Source organism: Oncorhynchus masou, chromosome 31 (assembly GCF_036934945.1).
Source record: "Oncorhynchus masou masou isolate Uvic2021 chromosome 31, UVic_Omas_1.1, whole genome shotgun sequence".
NCBI lineage: Eukaryota > Metazoa > Chordata > Actinopteri > Salmoniformes > Salmonidae > Oncorhynchus > Oncorhynchus masou.
Genome location: NC_088242.1, coordinates 63,747,914 through 63,770,503, shown reverse-complemented (window position 1 = coordinate 63,770,503; position 22,590 = coordinate 63,747,914). Strand labels below are relative to the sequence as shown.

The 22,590-nt window shown below is 44.8% G+C and overlaps 1 long non-coding RNA gene across 1 annotated transcript; it reads left to right on the top strand.

The window, feature by feature from the left end:
* Window positions 1-20,326: 20,326 nt before the first annotated feature.
* On the top strand, window positions 20,327-21,982 carry LOC135524271 (uncharacterized). Its single transcript, XR_010452925.1, has 2 exons — window positions 20,327-21,530; window positions 21,652-21,982. It is a non-coding gene; the product is annotated as an uncharacterized LOC135524271 (long non-coding RNA).
* Window positions 21,983-22,590: the final 608 nt, after the last annotated feature.

Here is a 22,590-nt window from a genome sequence, read left to right as displayed (position 1 = left end):
GATTTGTTTAACCCTTTTTCGGTTACTACATGAATATATATGTGTTATTTCATAATTTTGATGTCTTGTAGAAATGTAGAAAATAGTAAAAAATAAAGAACACCTCTGGAATGAGTAGTTGGGTCCAAACTTTTGACTGGTACTGTATATAATTTAATAATAATGAAACAACCTACCTGTAATTGATGTTCTATAGTGGAGACTGGGTATCAGATTTTTTTCACCTCTAAAAACATTGGAAAAGTTTATTTAAATGTTTTACTTTTCCTTGGGGTGTCTGTCTCTCACCATCTTTCCTCCCTTTCTTCCTGAGGGGAAAGATATGGAGCGGAGATTTTGAAAGTTTCTGGCAAAGTATTTGCATTTACAGATACAGCTTTCGGAGGATGATAAAGCACTCTAGTGCACTTACGCAGTGCACGCCATAAAACATATGTTGAAAGCCAGTCATAATTCATCCTCCGAAAGCTGCTCACATATCGACACAAACACACACACACCCACACACACACCCACACACACACACACGTACATGAATGTACACAAAGATGCACATACAAACATATTGGCACACACTCACATAGACATAAGCCCATGCTCGCATGCACACAAAAATTCCCATGCCCTAACATACACTCTCTCTGTAACTATCTCTCACACACACACACACACACACACACACACACACAGTTCTTGTCTCCCTGTGAAGTCCTATAAAGCAGAGGGCTGATTTATATGTTCCAAATTGACTGAGGTGCCAATAACTGCAACACTGTGCACCGCAATGAATTAGAACACTGAGCACTAGATCATCCTCCTTTTCCCCTCTGACACACAGCCTTTTGTTTTCCACTGCATTTCACAGGCACTTCCTGCATATCTGTAAAACGTATACACACACACACACACACACACACACACAATCGCACACACACAAAACAGGGCAGAAGCTGGTCGGGAAAAAGCTGGTGTCAGTCTTTTTTATTTAAAAAAATTATGTGTTGAAGGTCATTGAGCGTTGCCAGCCAATTAAGTCTCTCAAAATGTTGAGTAGGAACTCTACTATACATTCTCAGAGGGATGTGGGTAGTAGCATGGGTCGCCCTGTGAACCATTGCCAGGGACTTGGGGATTGTTTCAAGGTCTGGTGATGATGTGCTATTTGCAAGGTCTGATGATGTCTGCCAGGACAAAGGTCTGGTCCACCCAAACACACTTTCCTAATTTCTGAGGCTTAACCTGATTTTCTGATGTGAGTCAAATTGAAGTTAAAGTAATTGTAGTAATATGAAGATCTAATAGATAGCATTGAAGTGGAGATATAGGGAAATGTTCAACAAGAGTGGCTATTGTCAATCACTTGCAAATCTGAGTGATCAGTGGAATTTAAGTGCGTTAATGTTTTATATTTAATGCACAGAAACTGGAAATAGTGGAATTAGCATTGACTACCCTAATTGTGCAGGCTGGAGTACTATTCACTTTATAAATTGTTTATACAGTCGTGGACGCAACATATGAATAATGTGTGTGTGTGTGCGCGTGCACTTGCCTTGTCTGATGTACACATAAATTAGGCAATTATTGTGCATAAGTGTAACAGTCTTTCTTGTATAAATATACGGAAAATGGTTCTGTCTTCAATTGATATTCGATTCCTTTTTTACAAATCTCTAACTATAGTACTACATCTGCAATCTCCATCCTTAACTACAACATTTTATGACAAGTTAGAACGACAAAAGTGGGAGGTGTTGCAATCTACTGCAGAGAGAGCCAGCAGAGTTCTGTTGTACTATCCAGGTCTGTACCCAAACAATGTACCCAAACAATTTAAAAATCCACCTCTCTAAAAACAAGTCTCTCACCGCTGCCTGCTATAGACCACCCTCTGCCCCCAGCTGTTCTCTGGACACCATATGTGAACTGATTGCCCCCCATTATCTTCAGAGCTTGTGCTGCTAGGTGGCCTAAACTGGGACACGTTTAAAACCAGTTAAGCATTAGGGGGCGCTATTACATTTTTTGGATGAAAAACGTTCCCGTTTTAAACAAGATATTTTGTCACGAAAAGATGCTCGACTATGCATATAATTGGCAGCTTTGGATAGAAAACACTGACGTTTCCAAAACTGCAAAGATATTGTCTGTGAGTGCCACAGAACTGATGTTACAGGCGAAACCCAGATAAAAATCCAACCAGGAAGTGCCGCATTTTTTGAAACCGCCTCATGCCAATGATTCCTTATATGGCTGTGAAAGAGCTACGAATGAGCTTACGTTTTCCGCGTATTCCACAAGGTGTCTACAGCATTGTGACGTCTTTTTACGCAATTCCATTGAAGAATAGCCGTAAGGGACCATATATAGCAAGTGGTAACATGGTGTCTCCCGCAGAAAATCTTGCGTAAAATACTGAGGTAGCCATTTTTCCAATCGCTTCTTATGAGAAACCAATTGCCTCGACGGATATATTATCGAATATATATGTTTTAAAAACACATTGGGGATGGATCCTAAACAACGTTTGCCGTGTTTCTGTCGATATTATGGAGTTAATTTTGAAAAAAGTTTGGCGTTGTAGTGGTAGCTTTTTCCAGTCAATTTCTAGGCCAAGCATGATGAGCAAACGGGAGCTTTTTCGCCTACAAAAATAATATTTTTGGAAAAAGGAACATTTGGGTTAGGGTTAGCCCTAACCCTAACCCTAACCCTAACCCCGGGATTGCTAGTTTCAAGAGGTTTTAACACCCCAGCCATCCTACAATCTAAGCTTGATGCCCTCAATCTCACACAAATTATCAATGAACCTACCAGGTACCACCCCAAAGCCGTAAACACGGGCACCCTCATAGATATCATCCTAACCAACTAACCAACCTTTAAATACACCTCTGTTGTTTTCAACCAAGATCTCAGAGATCACTGCCTTATTGCCTGCATCTGTAATTGGTCAGCGGTCAAACGACCTCCACTCATCACTTTCAAACGCTCCCTGAAACACTTCAGCGAGCAGGACTTTCTAATCTACCTGTCCCGGGTACCCTGGAAGGATATTGACCTCATCCCGTCAGTAGAGGATGCCTGGTTATTTTTTTTAAATGCCTTCCTCACCATCATAAATGAGCATGCCCCAAATCAGTTTTTTTTTTAACCAGGAACAGATATAGCCCGTTTTTCTCTCCAGACCTGACTGCGCTCAACCAACACAAACACACCCTATGGCATTCTGCATTAGCATCAAACAGCCCCCATGATATGCAACTTGTCAGGGAAGTTAGAAACCAATATACACAGGCAGTTAGAAAAGCCAAGGCTAGCGTTTTCAAGCAGAAATTTGCTTCCTGCAACAGAAACTCAAAAAAGTTCTGGGACACTGTGAAGTCCATGGAGAATAAGAACACCTCCTCCCAGCTGCCCACTGCACTGAGGATAGGAAACTCTGTCACCACCGATAAATCCACTGTAATTTAGAATTTAAATAAGCATTTTTCTACGGCTGGCCATGCTTTCCCACCTGGCTACCCCTACCCCGGTCAACAGCACTGCATCCCCCACAGCAACTCACCCAAGCCTTCCCCATTCCTCCTTCTCCCAAATCCAGTCAGCTGATGTGGTGAAAGAGCTGCAAAATCTGGACCCCTACAAATAGCCTGGCTAGACAATCTGGACCCTCTCTTTCTAAAATTATCTGCCCGCAATTGTTGCAACCCCTATTACTAGCCTGTTCAACCTCTCTTTTGTGTCGTCTGAGATTCCCAAAGATTGGAAAGCAGCTGCGGTAATTCCCCTATTCAAAGGGGGGGCACTCTTGACCTAAACATCTACAGACCTATACCTATCCTACCCTGCCTTTCTAAGGTCTTCGAAACAGATTATCAAAAAAAAAATCCCCCACCGCACCTTCTCCGCTATACATTCTGGTTTCAGAGCTGGTCATGGGTGCACCTCAGCCACGTTCAAGGTCCTAAAAGATATCTTAACCGCCATCGATAAGAAACAATACTGTGCAGCCATATTCAATGACCTGGCCAAGGCTTTCGACTCTGTCAATCACCACATCCTCATCTGCAGACTCGATAGCCTTGGTTTCTCAAATGATTGCCTCGCCTGGTTCACCAACTACTTCTCTGGTAGAGTTCAGTGTGTCAACTCGGAGAGCCTGTTGTTCGGGCCTCTGGCAGTCCCTATGAGGGTGCCACAGGGTTCAATTCTTGGGCCGACTCTCTTCTTAATATACATCAATGATGTCGCTCTTGCTGCTGGTGAGTCTCTGATCCACCTCTACACAGGCGACACCATTCTGTATACTTCTGGCCCTTCTTTGGACACTGTGTTAATGTAACCGATGTCAAATGCTAGTTAGTTAGCGGTGGTGCGCACTAAAAGCGTTTCAATCAGTGACATCACTTGCTCTGAGACCTTGAAGTCGTGGTTCCCCTTAATCTGCAAGGGCCACGGCATTTGTGGAGCTATGGGTAATGATGCTTCGTGGTGACTGTTGTCTATGTGTGCAGAGGGTCCCTGGTTCAAGCCTGGGTCGGAGCGAGGGGACGGACTAAAATTATACTGTTATATTAACAACCCTCCAGACGAGCTTCAATGCCGTACAATTCTCCCTCCGTCGCCTCCAACTGCTTTTAAATACAAGTAAAAGCCCAATTTTCAGTTTTTGATTTGTTAAAAAAGTTTGAAATATCCAATAAATGTCGTTCCACTTCATGATTGTGTCCCACTTGTTGTTGATTGTTCACAAAAAAATACAGTTTTATATCTTTATGTTTTAAGCCTGAAATGTGGCAAAAGGTCGCAAAGTTCAAGGGGGCCGAATACTTTCGCAAGGCACTGTATATCTCTGGTCTCCCCCAAAACCAATTCCTCCTTTGGCCGCCTCTCCTTCCAGTTCTCTGCTGCCAATGACTGGAACGAACTACAAAAATCTCTGAAACTGGAAACACTTCCCTCACCAGCTTTAAGCACCAGCTGTCAGATCAGATTACTGCACCTGTTCATATCCCATCTACAATTTAGCCCAAACAACTACCTCTTCCCCTACTGTATTTATTTATTTATTTTGCTCCTTTGCACCCCATTATTTTTATTTCTACTTTGCACAATCGAACTGCTTTGCTTTATCTTGGCCAGGTCGCAATTGTAAATGAGAACTTGTTCTCAACTTGCCAACCTGGTTTAAGTAAAGGTGAAATACATAAAATAGTAATGGGAAATAACAGCTTTACACTGAACTGCAGCATTATGGATAACACTAATGATCAAGTGATTGTCATTCTCATCTAGGTCTGGTGAATAAATTGATACAGGATCAACTTTTTTAACCCTAATCCTTTCCATGCTGTACCTATTACTAGATGAAACATACTCAATTACACACAAACGAAAACACACCAAAGCGCTCACAAAAGCACACACTTGACTCCGGCGGTCGGATCAATACAATAGTCCAGTAAATAATGTGAGTCATAGCCTTGATCTACTACACCTTCCCCTCCAATGTCTCCTGCCCACATTATGCCCATTTACTGTACCTGGTATTTGTCATCAATTCCATTTCTCTACCGGCTCACTGGACACACCATATAAAAAACAGAGTAGCCAGCCCGGTGTGTTTGTGTACAATTTGCATGTTCCCTCTTCACTTACCTCCGTCTCCCCACTTTCAAATGGCAGCTATGAATCTTCATTGCATTGGGAGGTATGGAAAGTGGCCCTTCCCTAAATGACTATTGATGACGACGTCACACTCTAAGGAGAGTGAATACGGCATGGTAATAACACACACACACACCACACACACACGCACGCACACGCACGCACACACACACACACACACACACACACACACACACACACACACACACACACACACACACACACACACACACACACACACACACACACACACACACACAGAGAGAGAGAAAGAGAGAGAGAAAAAAAATCCACCACAGCCTGAATCTAAAGACACCCCCCAACACACAACAAATACAGTGGGTCTGATTTAACTGCATGTTCCCTGGGGATGGGGGTGCGGCGTTGGAGAATAGAAAATGAGGGGTTTCAAATTCATGGCTGGGTACAGGCTGAGGGAAGGGAGGGAAGTGGAAGAGCGGAGCTTCACATCTCACTGAGCAGTCGAACTAGTGTCTTTGCTCTGTTCAGAAATGAAAAATGATGTTCCCTGGGGACCAGCTTTAGTCTGCTTGAGTTGTTAGCTTTTTATTCCTCTGATTACAGAGCTGCAGATGAATGAAAGGGAATGGGATGTTACCTAATGTATGGCACACCAATAAATAACAGTAGGATAATACAGAGAACCTTACAAGGCATGTATTGACTGCGTTCAATCAAATGTTTGGAGCAAACAGATGCTTACTAATGATTTTTTGTCTGCTGGAAAGCTTAATTTGGTATTGGCACTGACCCTGTTATTGCTTCCTCTCTTATTTCGTATTTCTCATTAGTATATATGTTTATATATTTGATTTTTATACTATTTTGATATTGATTACCACACTGTTGGGTAGAGCTTACAAGTAAAAAAAATCACAATACTTGTGCATGTGACAATAAATCTTCAACTAAAACTTGTAGAGTACTTGTTTAGGGGAGAAGGGGCTGGATGGTAACATCAAAGAAAACTGGATGAATGCTACCAAAGGTCTTTCTCTCTAGCTCAGAACACTCTGCTGCTCCCAACTTATTCTTCCACCTCGGCAGAGAACACGCTGATGTCTTACGGGGCTTGTGTGGGTTGGTGATATTCTTTGATGGATAAACATGTCTCACACACCATTCACCAAAAGTAGTACGCAACTTGTCCTTGAAAAGGGGAGTAAAGAACCTAGAAGTTATTCGGACAGAAAGAGAATCCTCAATTCGAAGACCTCACCAAACGCTGTCAAAACCATACATTCAAAGACAACAAAAAAACTCCTGTTGGTGTGCAGGACACTCTTTCAGTTCAAGTAATCTGATTAAAAACTGACATGTAAAAAAAACCTCCCTTTTCAATCATTATACAAATGACATGAGCCTCACGTAATTGCAACCAGTTTTCTTTGCAGGGATAATAATTCAGGTGCTGCTCACATCAATCAAACATGATATTAATACTCCTCAAAGTGGTGCCACATTCTTACAGTGAGGACTATATTCATGACTAACAAAACCATTTTTTCTTAAAAGTTTGAAGGTGGATCCTGACCTGAACTCACAACAGCACTATGATAGAGACAGCACCTGGCAGAGACTGGCATCCAGCATTCCTTAACCACCCACTCACTGAGATACCATTACTGCACATGGTAACTCACACCCTCTAACAAGTCTCAATTTAGCCATCATGGACTGTATGTTTAAAGCCTTATTAACTTTTCTAACATGAGAGTTAAGTATTATTTTCCTGTAAGGCTGAAGCAGAGATTAAAGCTATTAAATATGGTAAGCACCTAAACAGATGTTGATAATCAGGTTCAGCGAGGTTAGACTCTCTCCCATCCCAAACAGTCAGTCCATCTTTCATCCCGACTGCCCTTCCACAGTGACCCCCCCTTTACTGGATACCTTTTAAGAAGCCTTTCCCTCTCACCAAGGCCACAGTGTCAACGGGCTGGGAACTTTATGGACTGACGGCCAAGAGGAGTCCTAATCAAGACCTTATTACAGTACCAAATGCACAAATCTTCCTGGCTTTTCGCAAAGCCCTTCAACCATCACCTTTCCTTTTTTTACTCCGTCGTTTCTACTCCTCCATTCCCCGGGAGATGCTGGGTGTAGCGGTGAAGAAAAGCAATAGTGTCTGAGGAGATTTTCAAAAGGCCTTGACAGAACGGATTGGTCTCCATTACTGTAATGAGGCTGCAGAATTGGCCACCTCGCTTTTCTCATTTATATCTCCCTGCATATCCTCTAGAGGATACGCTCTCTCCTCCATAATAGCCTACTTAGTCTTCCTTTTCTTTCTCTATTCCGCTTCTTCCCTTCTTTTGCTCATAAGAGTTTAAGTTATTGTAAGACACCCTAAGAGCAGAAACTATTACAATTGGTTCAGTCAGGCGTCTAATCAGAGGCGGGTGCATGTTAGAGGCGGGAGCTCAACTAGGAGAGGACAATGAGAGTGACTTGTTTGAAAATAAAATTGTTGACAGCAGTAGAAAAACAACTTTGTAACAGATAGCATAAGTTTTCCCACATTTGTTTGTTAGTGCACTGGGTTGTAAATAGCTATTGATTAGATACTTAATGCAACATGTTGCTCTAGTTGCCAGCTATTTTGTTACATTAGATCGCTAAGAAAATATCAAATAGCAACAATGTTAAGCTAGCAAACAAGCTACAGTTGAAGTCAGAAGTTTACATACACCTTACCCAAAACTCAGTTTTTCACAATTCCTGACCTTTAATCCTTGCAAAAATTCCCTGTCTTAGGTCAGTTAGGATCACTACTTTATTTGAAGAATTATTTATTTCAGCTTTAATTTCTTTCATCACATTCTTAGTGGGTCAGAAGTTTACATACACTCAATTGGTATTTGGTAGGATTGCCTTTATGTTGTTTAACTTGGGTCAAACATTTCAGGTAGCCTTCCACAAGCTTCCCACAATAAGTTGGGTGAATTTTGGCCCATTGCTCCTGATAGAGCTGGTGTAACTGAGTCATGTTTGTAGGCCTCCTTGCTCACACAAGCTTTTTCAGTTCTGCCCATAAATGTTCTATAGGATTGTTTTATTGTGGATATAAATCATTTTTTGTACCTGTTTCCTCCAGCATCTTCACAAGGTCCTTTGCTGTTGTTCTGGGACTGATTTGCACTTTTCGCACAAGTACATTAATCTCTAGGAGACAGAACGCGTCTCCTTCCTGAGCGGTATGACGGCTGCGTGGTCCCATGGTGTTTATACTTGAGTCCTGTACAGATGAATGTGGTAACTTCAGTATTGTTTGAACAGATGAACGTTGTACCTTTCTCCCAAGGATGAACCAGAATTGTGGATGTCTACAATATTTTTTCTGAGGTCTGGGCAGATTTCTTTTGATTTTCCCATGATGTCAAGCAAAGAGGCACTGAGTTTGAAGGTAGGCCTTGAAATACATCCACAAGTACACCTCCATTTGACTCAAATTATGTCAATTAGCCTATCAGAAGCTTCTAAAGCCATAACATCATTTTCTGTGACAGATACAATTTGATTTTATTTTGTATATCTCACTATTCCCAGGATGATATGTCAACCGCAGGTTAGATCAAACCACATGACAGTAGCTGTCGATAATGTAATGAAAAGTGGGATCTTGGAGGGTGGTTGATCATGGAGGACATCAGGTGGATCCAAGTCTGGGGAATGGATACGGTAGACGTCTCAGAGCATGGCAAAACCCCTAGATCCTGAAGAACAGGAGCAGAGTAAAAGAGAAAGTGAAAGACACAGAGGATGGAAGGATGCAGAAAGAAAACACACAGGTTACAGGTAGATCCAGGCCAGGTTGAATTGTCCCAATATTACTTACAACTATCCAATCCGCTCAGGTCTACACAAGTGTATAGGGTGTAAGGGCTAGGGGTTCACTTGGGATTCAGGGATAAACTCTTTCTCAATTTGTGTTTCTTTGATTTCTCACGTCCTCTTCACCTCCGTTTTAAAACGGATTGGAGGAGAATATCTCCAATAGGTTCCACGCCTGTAAGGACTGTATTATTTTTAGGTTGTTGGTTTTTTATGGGTATATTCGTCTCCAGACATCAGTCAGAATGTAATGATGGCAAGGCACAGTGAATGATTGACTTGTAGATTACTTGGACGAATAACAGTAAATAACAGGCAGAGTATGTACAGGGCAATGGGTTGATCACTAGGAAGGCTACTGTGTGTACCAATGATCCATAAATAAGGGTGTGGAAGAGTGAATGTGTGGTTTATCTAGGAGAGAGCAGAATACAAAGTGACATTAATATCAGGACAACATATATAGAAATACAATGACACATGAAACCACTTACAATATAAGCTATAAAGGCATCACTATAACCATGTTACTACGTATAAAATGGCTTAAACTAAAGCCACATAGGTGGCAGTAATAACACATTAATGACTAGGGTATTACAAATGGTTAAATATGACTCATTTCTATAAGGCCCCCGGAAAGGGAGGGACCTAATACAATTTCCAACGTGACATGCTTCAGCGCCATCTTAGGCTTGACTGACCAACTAATAATTACTAACTCTCTTATTAGGCCAAATAAACTGAAAAGGCACACTAATGTGCTATAATAAAGTATAAGAGCACCCTTATAATCAAAATAACTGGTATGTCCGAGACCCGTCATCAACTAAAGGAATGATGCGTTACACCTAGAGTGAGAACAACTCGACAGAGACAGACAGAGACAACCTTTCGTTCAAACCCACCGTGCGACTTATTTACAGACCTATGTCTGTTTTGCTATGCTTTTACCATGTCGGAAGGTATATCCGTGGTCAGTGGACGGTTCTGAAAAGAAATGCATTGTTTGCATCACCGAGCAGTGGCCAGAAAATAATTAAATCACATTCTTTAGATGCTACCACCCCCCTTCAAATCAAAACCAAACATGAATGTTAATTGCGTGCTCACATTCCATTCTACTCCCTGTCTGCTCCAACATGTAATTAAGTTGCATGAGGGGTTAGTGTCATACTGCTATCGGTCTAGAACCTCAGCTAAGTGATATTCAAGATAGAGCAGAATTAATTGTATTTTGAGTTAACAACTGAATCTAAAAGGGACAGTCAATATGATTGAAATGGGCGTAAATTAACTTGAAAAGAAGAACATGTCATGTTCGTTGAATGGAGGAGACCAAGGTGCAGCGTGATATGAATACATGTTACCTTTATTAAAAATGGACACAAAACAAACTATACAAAATAACAAAACGAACGTGAAGCTATAATATAAATGTGCAGACACAGGCAACTAGACAATAACCCACGAATTACCCAAAGAATATGGCTGCCTAAATCTGGTTCCCAATCAGAGACAAGGATAAACAGCTACCTCTGATTGAGAACCAATCTAGGCAACCATAGACATACAAAACACCCAGATAGCAAACAATCCCAATAACATACAAAAACACATACATCACCCATGTCACACGCTGACCTAACCAAAATAATAAAGAAAACAAAGAATACTAAGGTCAGGTCGTGACAACATATTTCTGAGAGAAACCTTACTTGACATACAGACAAGATCTAGGAGAGAAAATCTGGTACTTACAGCGCTTCAGATCCCACGGGAACCTGTAGACAAAATCCAACTTGAACACATACACCATTTGCTTTCTTTAAAGATACAATGATGGTTAAAAGCCTGGGTAAAAGAATTGCTGACACGAACATAGGCATGAATGATCAGTTTCCAAAGGAAATTGCAGAACAGAGCAAAATTCTGTACCCCATTTTCAAGGAGAATAGACAAAAAGGGACATGTGTGGCTCTCATAGTCGATAAACTGTATATTAATAACCAAATGTTCTGAGACACAAAGACTACTCCATGGCTATTCTAAATATTACAACGTTCCCATAGAGGAGTTGAATAATGGAACACAAAATACTACACAAGGTAGGGATTGTAATAAAAAAATATACATATATAGAAAACCAATAAAATACAACAAATTGTTAAAGAAATAAACTACAACCTCATTATAGCATTCTAGAAAGGGTGTGGGAAAATAATTTGTAATAGACTTTCCATTTGTAGTATTTCATAATCTGATAAAACAGCATTAGAGGAAAGGATAATTTGCTAAGTAAGATATGTTCAAATATAAGGAACTGGAACACAATCAACATGGTAGAGATAAAACACAGCAAACAGAGGTCATAGGCACAGTATGTGGTTATGTACAGATGTATTGTGATGGAAGTTGGGGTGTGTGTTTTTGTGAGTGAAAAAACGATAATGGTTGCAGATCCCAGAGCCCATGTGTCACGTCCTGACCTTAGTTCCTTTTTTATGTCTCTATTTTAGTTTGGTCAGGGCGTGAGTTGCGGTGGGCATTCTATATTTTTGTTCTGTGTGTTATAGTTCTATGTGTTTGGCCTGGTATGGTTCCCATTGTCTCTGTTTAGGCAGCCTGTTTTCCCACTATGGTTTGTGGGTAGTTGCTTTCTGTGTCTGTGTTTTCACCATACGGAAAAAACTGTTCCAATTTTCGTTGTTTCGCATTTGTATTTTGTGTTCAGTTGTAATGTATTTAACATGTACACGTACCACGCTGCATTTTGGTCCAATCTATCCTACTCCTCATCAGACGAAGAAGAAGTTTGTTACACCATGTGTGTTTGTAAGCAGGGGTTGTGTGAGAGAGCTTTAAATTTTGTGCAGATATGGGATATACATTTTTAAATAAATTATAAATATAGTTTATTTATTGTCCTGTCATGATGGAATGGTCCCCAACCGTATACCCTAGACACCCACTGAGCAACCTATGCACTGAGGAGTCCTTATATATTTTATGGGCCTACTGTAATCAGAAAGATGAATGTGGTCAGAGACCTTCTAAAGCAGCACAGCCCCCTCAAGATTCTGAACCTGCCTGGCAGGGTTGGTCCTACAAAGCCAATGCCCCCTGATGAGAAAGCATAATATACAAGGACATTCTCAAAGTTGCTAACATTGACGACCTTGTATCTAGCCAGCGGGGATTCCGGTGGGGTGCCCCCACCCAGGTAGTGGCAATGCTGGCAACACTGCAGTAACCCATGGGGAGGGGGTCACACTCAGACATTCAGAGAGGGGGCATATTATTGTGGCCCTGGTGGCACAAAATAATCAAAAATCTAACTGCACAGAAATGCGTGGGGAAATGGTCACAACGGGGGACCAGCTTGTGTGTGTTTCAGGGGAAAGGGGTGTATCTGAACTCCATCACCAAGGACTTGCCAATGGGTAATCAAATCTACCCATTTTTGCTCAATTTTGCATGCCTTCTCAAACGGCTGTAACTCTATGTCTTGAGTCCTTTCTTGATTTGGGCTCTGGGATGGAACAACTGTTGAGCATCTGAGTACATGGTTCTTTGTGAGCCATGTTTTATGCTCTCCCATCAGGGGGCTTTGGCTTTGTAGTCTTATTACATACAGCCGAGAGGAACTATTGGATATAACAGCAACGTCAACTTTGCAACATTATGACCAGGAATACGACTTTCTCAAAGCGGATCCTCTGTTTGGTCCACCACCCAGGACAAAGGATCGCACCCCAGCAGGCGACCCAAAACAATGGCGTCACAGAAGGGGCAAACAGAGCAGTCTTCTGGTCAGGCTCCATAGATGGGCACATCGCCCACTGCTCCCAAGTATACTACTTACCAATGTCCAGTCTCTTGACAACAAAGTAGATGAAATCAAAGCAAGGTTTGCATTCCAGAGAGATATCAGAGATTGTAACATTCTGTTTCACGGAAACAAGGCTCACTCGGGATATCAGAGTCGGCACAGCCACCTGGTTTCTTCACACATCGCGCTGACAGACACAAACGTCTCTCTGGTAAAAAGAAGGGCCTTATGATTAATAAGTCCTTTTGTTCACCTGACCTAGAATTCCTTACAATCAAATGCCGACCGCATTTTCTACAATGTTGTGAATATCACAGTCGTGTATATCCCCCCCAAGCAGACACCTCGACGGCCCTGAAACTACTTCATTTGACTCTATGTAAACAGGAAACCACATATCCTGAGGCAACATTTATTGTGGCTGGGGATTTTAACAAGGCTAATCTGAAAACAAAAGATTTAGGCTTCCTAAATTTTATTAGCATATCAAATGCGCGACCCGGGCTGGAAAAATTCTGGATCATTGTTACTCTGACTTCCACGACGCATACAAAGCCCTCCCTCGCCCTCATTTCGGCAAATCTGACCACGACTCCATTTTATTGCTCCCAGCCAGAAACTAAAACAGGAAACGCCCGTGCTCAGGTCTGTTCAACGCTGGTCCGACTAATCTGATTCTATGGTTCAAGATTGCTTCGATCACGTCGACTGGGATATGCGTTGAAAAACAACATTGATGTATACGCTGATTCGGTGAGCGAGTTTATTAGCAAGTGCATCTGTGATGTTGTTCCCACGGTGACTATTAAAACCTTCCCCAACCATAAACTGTGGATTTTTACATTTGGTTATGTTAAAGCCTTATTTCCACATTTAAAAAAATTGTTTTCAATCTACACACAACACCCCATAATGACAATGCAAAAACTGTTTTTAAAAACATTTTGCAAATGTATACAAATTAAAAAACACACTTGTGTAAATAAGGTCCCGCAGTTGACAGTGCATGCCAGAGCAAAAAAATAAAAGGAATTGTCCGTAGAGCTCCGAGACAGGATTTTGGCAGCATTGAAGGTCCCCAAGAACACAGTGGCCTCCATCATACTTAAATTGAAGAAGTTTGGAACCACCAAGAAGTTTGGAACCACCTTGGTCAGGGAGGTGACCAAGAACCCAATGGTCACTCTGACAGAGCTGTGGAGATGGGAGAAACTTCCAGAAGGACAACCATCTCTGCAGCACTCCACCAATCAGGATTTTATGGCACATGGCACATTATCTGGTCTGATGAAAACAAGATTGAACTCTTTGGCCTGAATGCCAATTGTCACGTCTGGAGGAAACATGGAATCATACCTACGGTCAAGCATGGTGGTGTCAGCATCATGCTGTGGAGATGTTTTTCAGTGGCAGGGACTGGGAGAATAGTCAGGATAGAGGGAAAGATGAATGGAGCAAGTACAGAGAGATCCTTGATGAAAACCTGCTCCGCAGTGCTCAGGAACTCAGACAGGGGCGAAGGTTCACCTTCCAACAGGACAACGACCGTAACCACACAGCCAAGACAATGGAGGAGTGACAAGTCTCTGAATGTCCTTGAATGGCCTAGCCAGAGCCCAGCTTTGAAAATGATTGAATATCTCTGGAGAGACATGAAAATAGCTATGCAGTGACCCTCTGCTGCTAGCGTACGGAAATCCACTGCATAGTCTGCCACACTGAAGGTGTCCTGCAGGCAGCCTCTCTCACAGAAACAATTTTTTCTCAAAATTCTCACCTACCTCAAATACCTCCAGACTGAGGCAGACCACCGATTTGTTGCTCCCACCGCCATAACCATCCCGGACATCAGCATAATAATGTTTGCTATCTTCGATCGGTTTAAGGGGAACGAGGGAGCACTGGGAGAGAAATTCCCGGCAGGTTCTGGAATCTCCATCGTAGTGCTCCGGGAGAGGTAAGCGCGGATCCCAGGAAACTGGAGTGACGGCGCTACTACCAGATGGGTTAAGGAGTGGCTGGTAGGTTACTGTCATGGTAGGCTGCCTAGTAAGCAACCCATGGAATTGCTCCTGCAAAGCGTCCAAAGCTAGGTCGTGACATTCGGCCACGTCCTGGAACCCCTCCATCGGACCACAAAGCAACTCCTCGTGTCTACAAATGAGAGCTTCTTGGGAGGAGATGGCGTTGCGGAGCTGGTCCAAGTCTGCTGGGTCAGGCATGGCCAGTTCATACTAACTAACAGGTTTCAGGTAAGACCCAAGTGCAGACTATGTTGAAGTACCAATGTTTATTGCAACAACAGGGACAGGCAAACGACAGGTCAAGGCAGGCAGGGGTCAATAGTCCAGAGTAGTGGGGCCAAGGTACAGGACGGCAGGCAGGTCCAGGGTCAGGTCAGGCAGAGGTCGGTAATCAAGAGTAGGGGCAAAAGCACAATACGGCAGGCAGGCTCAGAGTCAGGACAGGCAAGGGTCAAAACCAGGAGGACAAGAAAAAAAGAGACTGGGGAAAAGCAGGAGCTGAGACAAAACACTGGTTGACTTGAACAAAGAAGACGAACTGGCACAGACAGACAGAAAACACAGGTATAAATACTCAAGGGTAAGTGGGGGAGATGGGTGACACCTGGAGGGGAGTGGAGACAAGCACAAGGGCAGGTGAAACAGCTCAGGTCATAACAGTTACAATATACTGTATCTTCAATTTTAAAGCTGATCTACCCCCCTCCCCCAAAAAACTGAATGACTTACTTACTGACAGTTTTCATATCAAATATTAGAAAGAAAAGAAAGAAGGGATACCTGTCTGAGAAGTGTTTGTTTCTTGAGTAGGGGTACCACGAGCAGTCGAATTTGGAGAGAAGGCAGCCAGTGGTCAGACATAGGAGGGGTTGAGTCGACTGGGCCATGTTGTTGGGCAATAGGAATAGGATGTAACTAGACACAGGATTTCGTATATGGAGGAAGAGGAAAGAACCAGTAACAGGATGAGGATAAAGAAGAGGCAGAATCAGGAGACAGTAGGTAGTAAGTTTCAAACAGAAGGAATTGATTATAGATTTTACATTTTCCCAATATTTTGAATTTGTGAGGATTCCACGCTTCAGGATTGCTTCGATCACGTGGACTGGGATATGTACCAGGTAGCCTCAGACAACAACATTAATGTATACGCTGACTCAGTGAGGGAGTTTATTAGCAAGTGCATCGGAGATGTCGTACCCACTGTGACTATTAAAACATTTCCTAACCAGAAACTGTGGATTGAAAGCAGCATTCGCGCAAAACTGAAAGCGCAAACCACCGCTTTTAGTCATGGCAAGGCGACTGGAAACATGACCGAGTACAAACAGTGCAGCTATTCCCTCCGCAAGGCAATCAAGCAAGCAACGCGTCAGTATAAAGACAAAGTAGAGTCGCGATTCAACGGCTCAAACACGAGAGGTATGTGGCAGGGTATATAGTCAATCACAGATTACATAACTAAAATCAACCCCTGTCACGGTTCATGAATCCACTGCCTCTCTCTCTCTTTCTTTCTCTCTCTCTCTCTCTCTCTCTCTCTCTCTCCAGTGTTTGTGTGGGCGTGGTTCCCAATCTCGGCCTGATTGTCTGCGCCAGCTGGAACCACTTATCTTCCCTTTATATGTTCTGTTACCAGTGTTTCTTGTTGTCAGATCGTTGTTTCTTCTCTGAGGTTGTGTCGTGTGTCCGTGCTCTTCTCTTGTGTGGATTATCTGCTGTGCTCCTTCCAACTCATTCGGACACACTCCCCTGGTTTTCTCAGCACGTTATCATCGGAAGATGCGCCCGAGTTCCTGGGTCGGATTCCTTCTGAGTACAGTCTGTCTGTCATGTTGCTGCTGTGAACTACATTCATTAAACCATCGTTGCTTGCATCTTGCATCCGCCTCTGTGTTGTAACAGAACGATCTGACCAGACCATGGATGCAGCGAGTTCAACGAGTCTGACCGAATTCCTTTCCCGCAGTATCACGAGAATGGATCAACAAGAGGAGAACATCTCCAGCACAGGTCGGGCAGTACAAGCCCTTTCGACGCAGGTATCCCAGCTGACCCAACAATTGCAACATCTGAGGGGTTCCGCTGCGCCACCTACACCGGCAGTTCAACCCGCCCCGCCAGAGCCGGATTCCCAGCTAGAGCCACGGCTACCGACACCAGAGGGTTATTCAGGTGATCCTGACTATTGCAGAGCTTTTCTTACGAGATGTTCCATGCATTTCTCGTTGCAGCTACGGACCTTCAACCGTGAACAGTCTAAGGTAGCATTCGTACTCACACTGCTATCAGGCAAAGCGTCTCTCTGGGGAACGTTGGTGTGGGCGAACCAGGACCCATGCTGCACCTCTTTCCAGACACTCTCCGAGGAGATGAGAAGGGTCTTCGATCGGGCGGTGGCGGGTAGGGAGACGGCCAGACTACTCGCTGACCTTCGCCAAGGAGACCATTCAGTATCGGAATACTCCATCCAATTCCGCACTCTGGCCGCAGAGTGTCAGTGGAACGAGGAGGCGCAGTGGGACATGTTCCTGCATGGGCTGGAGGACCGGATCCAGAAGGAGATTTATGTTCTGGACCTTCCCAGGAGTTTAAATGGACTAGTGGAACTGGCCCTGAGGGTCGACGCTCGTCTGAGTCGTATTGGCCGCCGAGCATGCCCTAACAGACCGTATAACGACACGGAGGGCTGGCATGCCAGCGTCGGGAACACGGCCAGTTCAGCTTCCGCTCACGAACCCATGCAGCTGGGGAGAGCTCGCCTCTCCCGGGAAGAGAGGGAGAGGCGGAGATCCCAAGGACTCTGTCTCTACTGTGGTAGAGCGGGCCACTTTATCCACTCCTGCCCGGTAAAAGATCAGGCCCGGTAGTAAACATGAGGCTACTATCGGGTGGTGTCACCACAGAGAAGACCTCATCATCTACTCTCCTCCCGGTAAGACTAAGATGGGCCACCCGCACGACACCCAAGCCTTACTGGACTCAGGAGCAGAGGGTAATTTCATGGACTTCAAGCTCGCTCACAAACTCCAGATCCCTATCACCTCACTCACGCACAAGATATCCGTCAACGCTCTCAATGGTCAAGAACTCCCCAACATTTCTCACACCACTGAACCTATCACACTCATCACTTCTGGCAAACACACTGAGACACTATCATTCCTACTCATGGACTCACCCCTTGCACCATTAGTTCTCGGCCACCCTTGGCTCACCCAACACAACCCCAGAGTTGACTGGGGTCATAACTCTATATCCATGTGGAGTAACAAGTGTCTTGAGTCCTGTTTAGTGTCTGCTTGTTCGTCTGTGTCTGATTCTGTGTTTCTAGAGGAGGCAGTGGATTTGTCTAACGTGCCCGTTGAATACCTCGACCTGAAGGAGGTGTTCAGTAAGTCCCGTGCTGCTTCTCTTCCTCCGCATCGTCCCTATGACTGTGCAATAGAATTATTGCCAGGTGAGTCTCCGCCTAAAGGCAAGTTATATTCACTCTCTGTTCCTGAGAGGGAGGCTATGGAGAGATACATCTCTGGTTCTCTGGCATTTAGATTCATTCGTCCTTCCTCTTCTCCAGCGGGGGCGGGGTTCTTCTTTGTGGGGAAGAAGGACGGATCTCTGCGTCCTTGCATTGATTACCGTGGGTTGAATAACATCACAGTGAAGAATACCTATCCCTTACCGTTGATGTCCTCAGCCTTTGAAAGGTTACAGGGAGCATCCGTGTTCACTAAGTTGGATTTACGTAATGCATATCATTTGGTTCGCATAAGGGAGGGGGACAAATGGAAGACCGCGTTTAACACCCCCAGAGGGCACTTCGAATATTTGGTCATGCCTTTTGGGCTATCCAACTCCCCAGCGGTTTTCCAGGCACTCGTCAATGACGTGCTGAGAGATATGATTGATCAGTTCATATATGTTTACCTGGATGACATACTGATTTTTTCTTCTTCTCTCCAGGAACACGCTCAGCACGTCAGACAAGTGCTTCAGAGGTTGTTGGAGAATGGACTTTTTGTCAAGGCGGAGAAATGCATTTTTCATGCACAATCCGTTCCATTCCTAGGTTACATCGTCTCGACTGAAGGTATTCGCATGGATCCCGACAAGGTTAAGGCTGTGGTGGATTGGCCAAGCCCAGATTCCCGTAAGGCCTTACAGAGGTTTCTGGGATTCGCCAATTTCTACCGGCGTTTCGTTCGCAACTTTAGCCAGATAGTCGCTCCTCTTACCGCCTTAACCTCCCCCAGAGTGACGTTCAGGTGGTCCGATACAGCCGAGGCTGCATTCGCCAAACTCAAGAGCCGCTTTGTTTCGGCTCCCATCCTCATAGCTCCCGATCCCTCGCGTCAGTTCGTGGTGGAGGTGGACGCTTCAGAGGTGGGGGTAGGTGCGGTACTTTCCCAACGTTCCTCTTCTGACGACAAGATGCACCCTTGCGCATTCCTTTCCCATCGGTTATCACCTGCGGAATGCAACTACGACATTGGCAACAGAGAGTTGTTGGCCGTGAAGTTAGCACTGGAGGAGTGGTGCCATTGGTTAGAGGGTTCGGGGGTACCTTTTATAGTTTGGACCGATCACAAGAATTTGGAATATATCAGAACCGCCAAGCGACTCAACTCCAGGCAGGCGCGGTGGGCAATCTTTTTTGGACGTTTTGACTTCTCTCTCTCGTATCGCCCGGGTTCCAAGAATGTTAAACCCGATTCCCTTTCTCGCATTTTTGACCATTCCGAACGCCCATCCACTCCCGAGTGCATCCTACCCGGGACCCTAGTGGTCTCCACACTCACATGGGAGGTTGAATCGAGGGTCAAAACGGCCTTAGAGGGGGTCACGCCTCCGCCCGGTTGCCCGCCTAATCGGTTGTTTGTGCCGGAGGGGTGTCGGTCCGATGTTATTCTGTGGGGGCACTGCTCCAACGTAGCGTGTCATCCAGGAGTCAGCCGCACTAGCTTTTTGGTTAAGCAACGCTTTTGGTGGCCACTGATGGCTCGTGACATTCACAGTTTTGTCTTGGCTTGCTCGGTTTGTGCCACTGGGAAGACTTCTAATCGGTCCCCAGATGGGTTACTCCAACCGCTGTCGGTCCCTTCGAGACCCTGGTCCCACATCGCGCTAGATTTTGTTACCGGCCTCCCGCCCTCCCAGGGCAAGACGGTTGTTTTGACCGTGGTGGACCGGTTCTCGAAGGCGGCTCATTTTATTCCCTTGCCTAAATTACCATCTGCCAAGGAGACAGCGGTAACTGTCGTGGATCACGTCTTTCGCTTACATGGCCTGCCGATGGACGTAGTTTCTGACCGGGGCCCCAATTTGTGTCCAAGTTTTGGCAAGAGTTTTGTAGGTTACTGGGAGCGAGTGTCAGCCTGTCTTCAGGGTTTCATCCCCAGAGCAACGGTCAAACGGAGAGGGCCAACCAAGATTTGGAGAGAGTGTTGCGATGTTTGGTTTCCAAGAATCCCTCTTCCTGGAGTCAACAACTCTCTATGGTTGAGTACGCTCACAATTCGTTGCCAGTGGCAGCCACGGGTCTCTCTCCGTTTGAGTGTAGTTTAGGTTACCAGCCACCTATCTTTCCCAGTACGGAGTCCGAGGTCACTGTTCCCTCCGCTCACGCTTTCATCCAGAGGTGCCGTCACGCATGGAGCAGAGCACGTGAGACTCTTCTCCGGGTGGGGGCGCGCACCAAGGCTAAGGCCGATCGCCACCGGTCGAAGCCTCCGGTATACGTCGTTGGCCAAAGAGTGTGGCTTTCTACTAAGAACATTCCACTCCGATCCGTTTCGAACAAGCTTGCCCCCAAATTTATCGGCCCGTTCAAAGTCACCAGGATCATTAGTCCGGTGGCGGTCCGGCTCAAGCTTCCTCCGGCGTATAGGAGAATTCATCCTACCTTTCATGTGTCTAAAATAAAACCTGTGTTTCAGGCACGCATTAACCCGCCGGTCCCGGTTCCCCCGCCGCCACGACTTGTTGATGGGGAAACCACCTTTTCTGTCAATCGTATTTTGGACTCTAGAAGGAGGGGACGCGGATTCCAGTACCTGGTGGACTGGGAGGGTTACGGCCCGGAGGAGAGAAGTTGGGTACCTGCTAGGGACATTCTGGATCACTCCCTTATCGATGATTTCAATCGACAGGTAAATTCGCCTGGGAACGCCAAGAGGCGTTCCTAGGGGGGGGGGGTATTGTCACGGTTCATGAATCCACTGCCTCTCTCTCTCTTCCTCTCTCTCTCTCTCTCTCTCTCTCTCTCTCCAGTGTTTGTGTGGGCGTGGTTCCCAATCTCGGCCTGATTGTCTGCGCCAGCTGGAACCACTTATCTTCCCTTTATATGTTCTGTTACCAGTGTTTCTTGGTGTCAGATCGTTGTTTCTTCACTGAGGTTGTGTCGTGTGTCCGTGCTCTTCTCTTGTGTGGATTATCTGCTGTGCTCCTTCCTACTCATCCGGACACACTCCCCTGGTTTTCTCAGCACGTTATCATCGGAAGATGCGCCCGAGTTCCTGGGTCGGATTCCTTCTGAGTACAGTCTGTCTGTCATGTTGCTGCTGTGAACTACATTCATTAAACCATCGTTGCTTGCATCTTGCATCCGCCTCTGTGTTGTAACAACCCCGTCGCGGACATTGACGTCTTGCTCCCAGACAAATTAAGCAACTTTTTTGCTTGCTTTTGAGGACAATACTGTGCCACTGACATGGCCCGCTACCAAAGCCCGTGGGCTCTCCTTATCCGTGGCCAACATGAGTGAAACATTTAAACGTGTTAACCCTCGCAAGGCTGCAGACCCAGATGGCATCCTTAGCCACGTCCTCAGAGCATGCACAGACCAGCTGGCTGGTGTGTTTATGGACATATTCAATCAATCCCTATCCCAGTCTGTTGTCCCTACATGTTTAAGATGGCCACCATTGTTCCTGTTCCCAAGAAAGCTAAGGTAACTGAACTAAATGACTATCGCCCCGTTGCACTCACTTCTGTCATCATGATGTGTTTTGAGAGACTAGTCAAGGAGCATATCACCTCCATCCTACCTGATACCCTAGACTCACTCCAATTTGCTTACTGCCCCAATAGATCCACTGACGTATTCCATCTGGACAAGAGGAATAACTATGTAAGAGTGCTGTTCATTGATTACAGCTCAGCATTTAACACCATAATACCCTCCAAACTCGTCATTAAGCTCGAGACCCT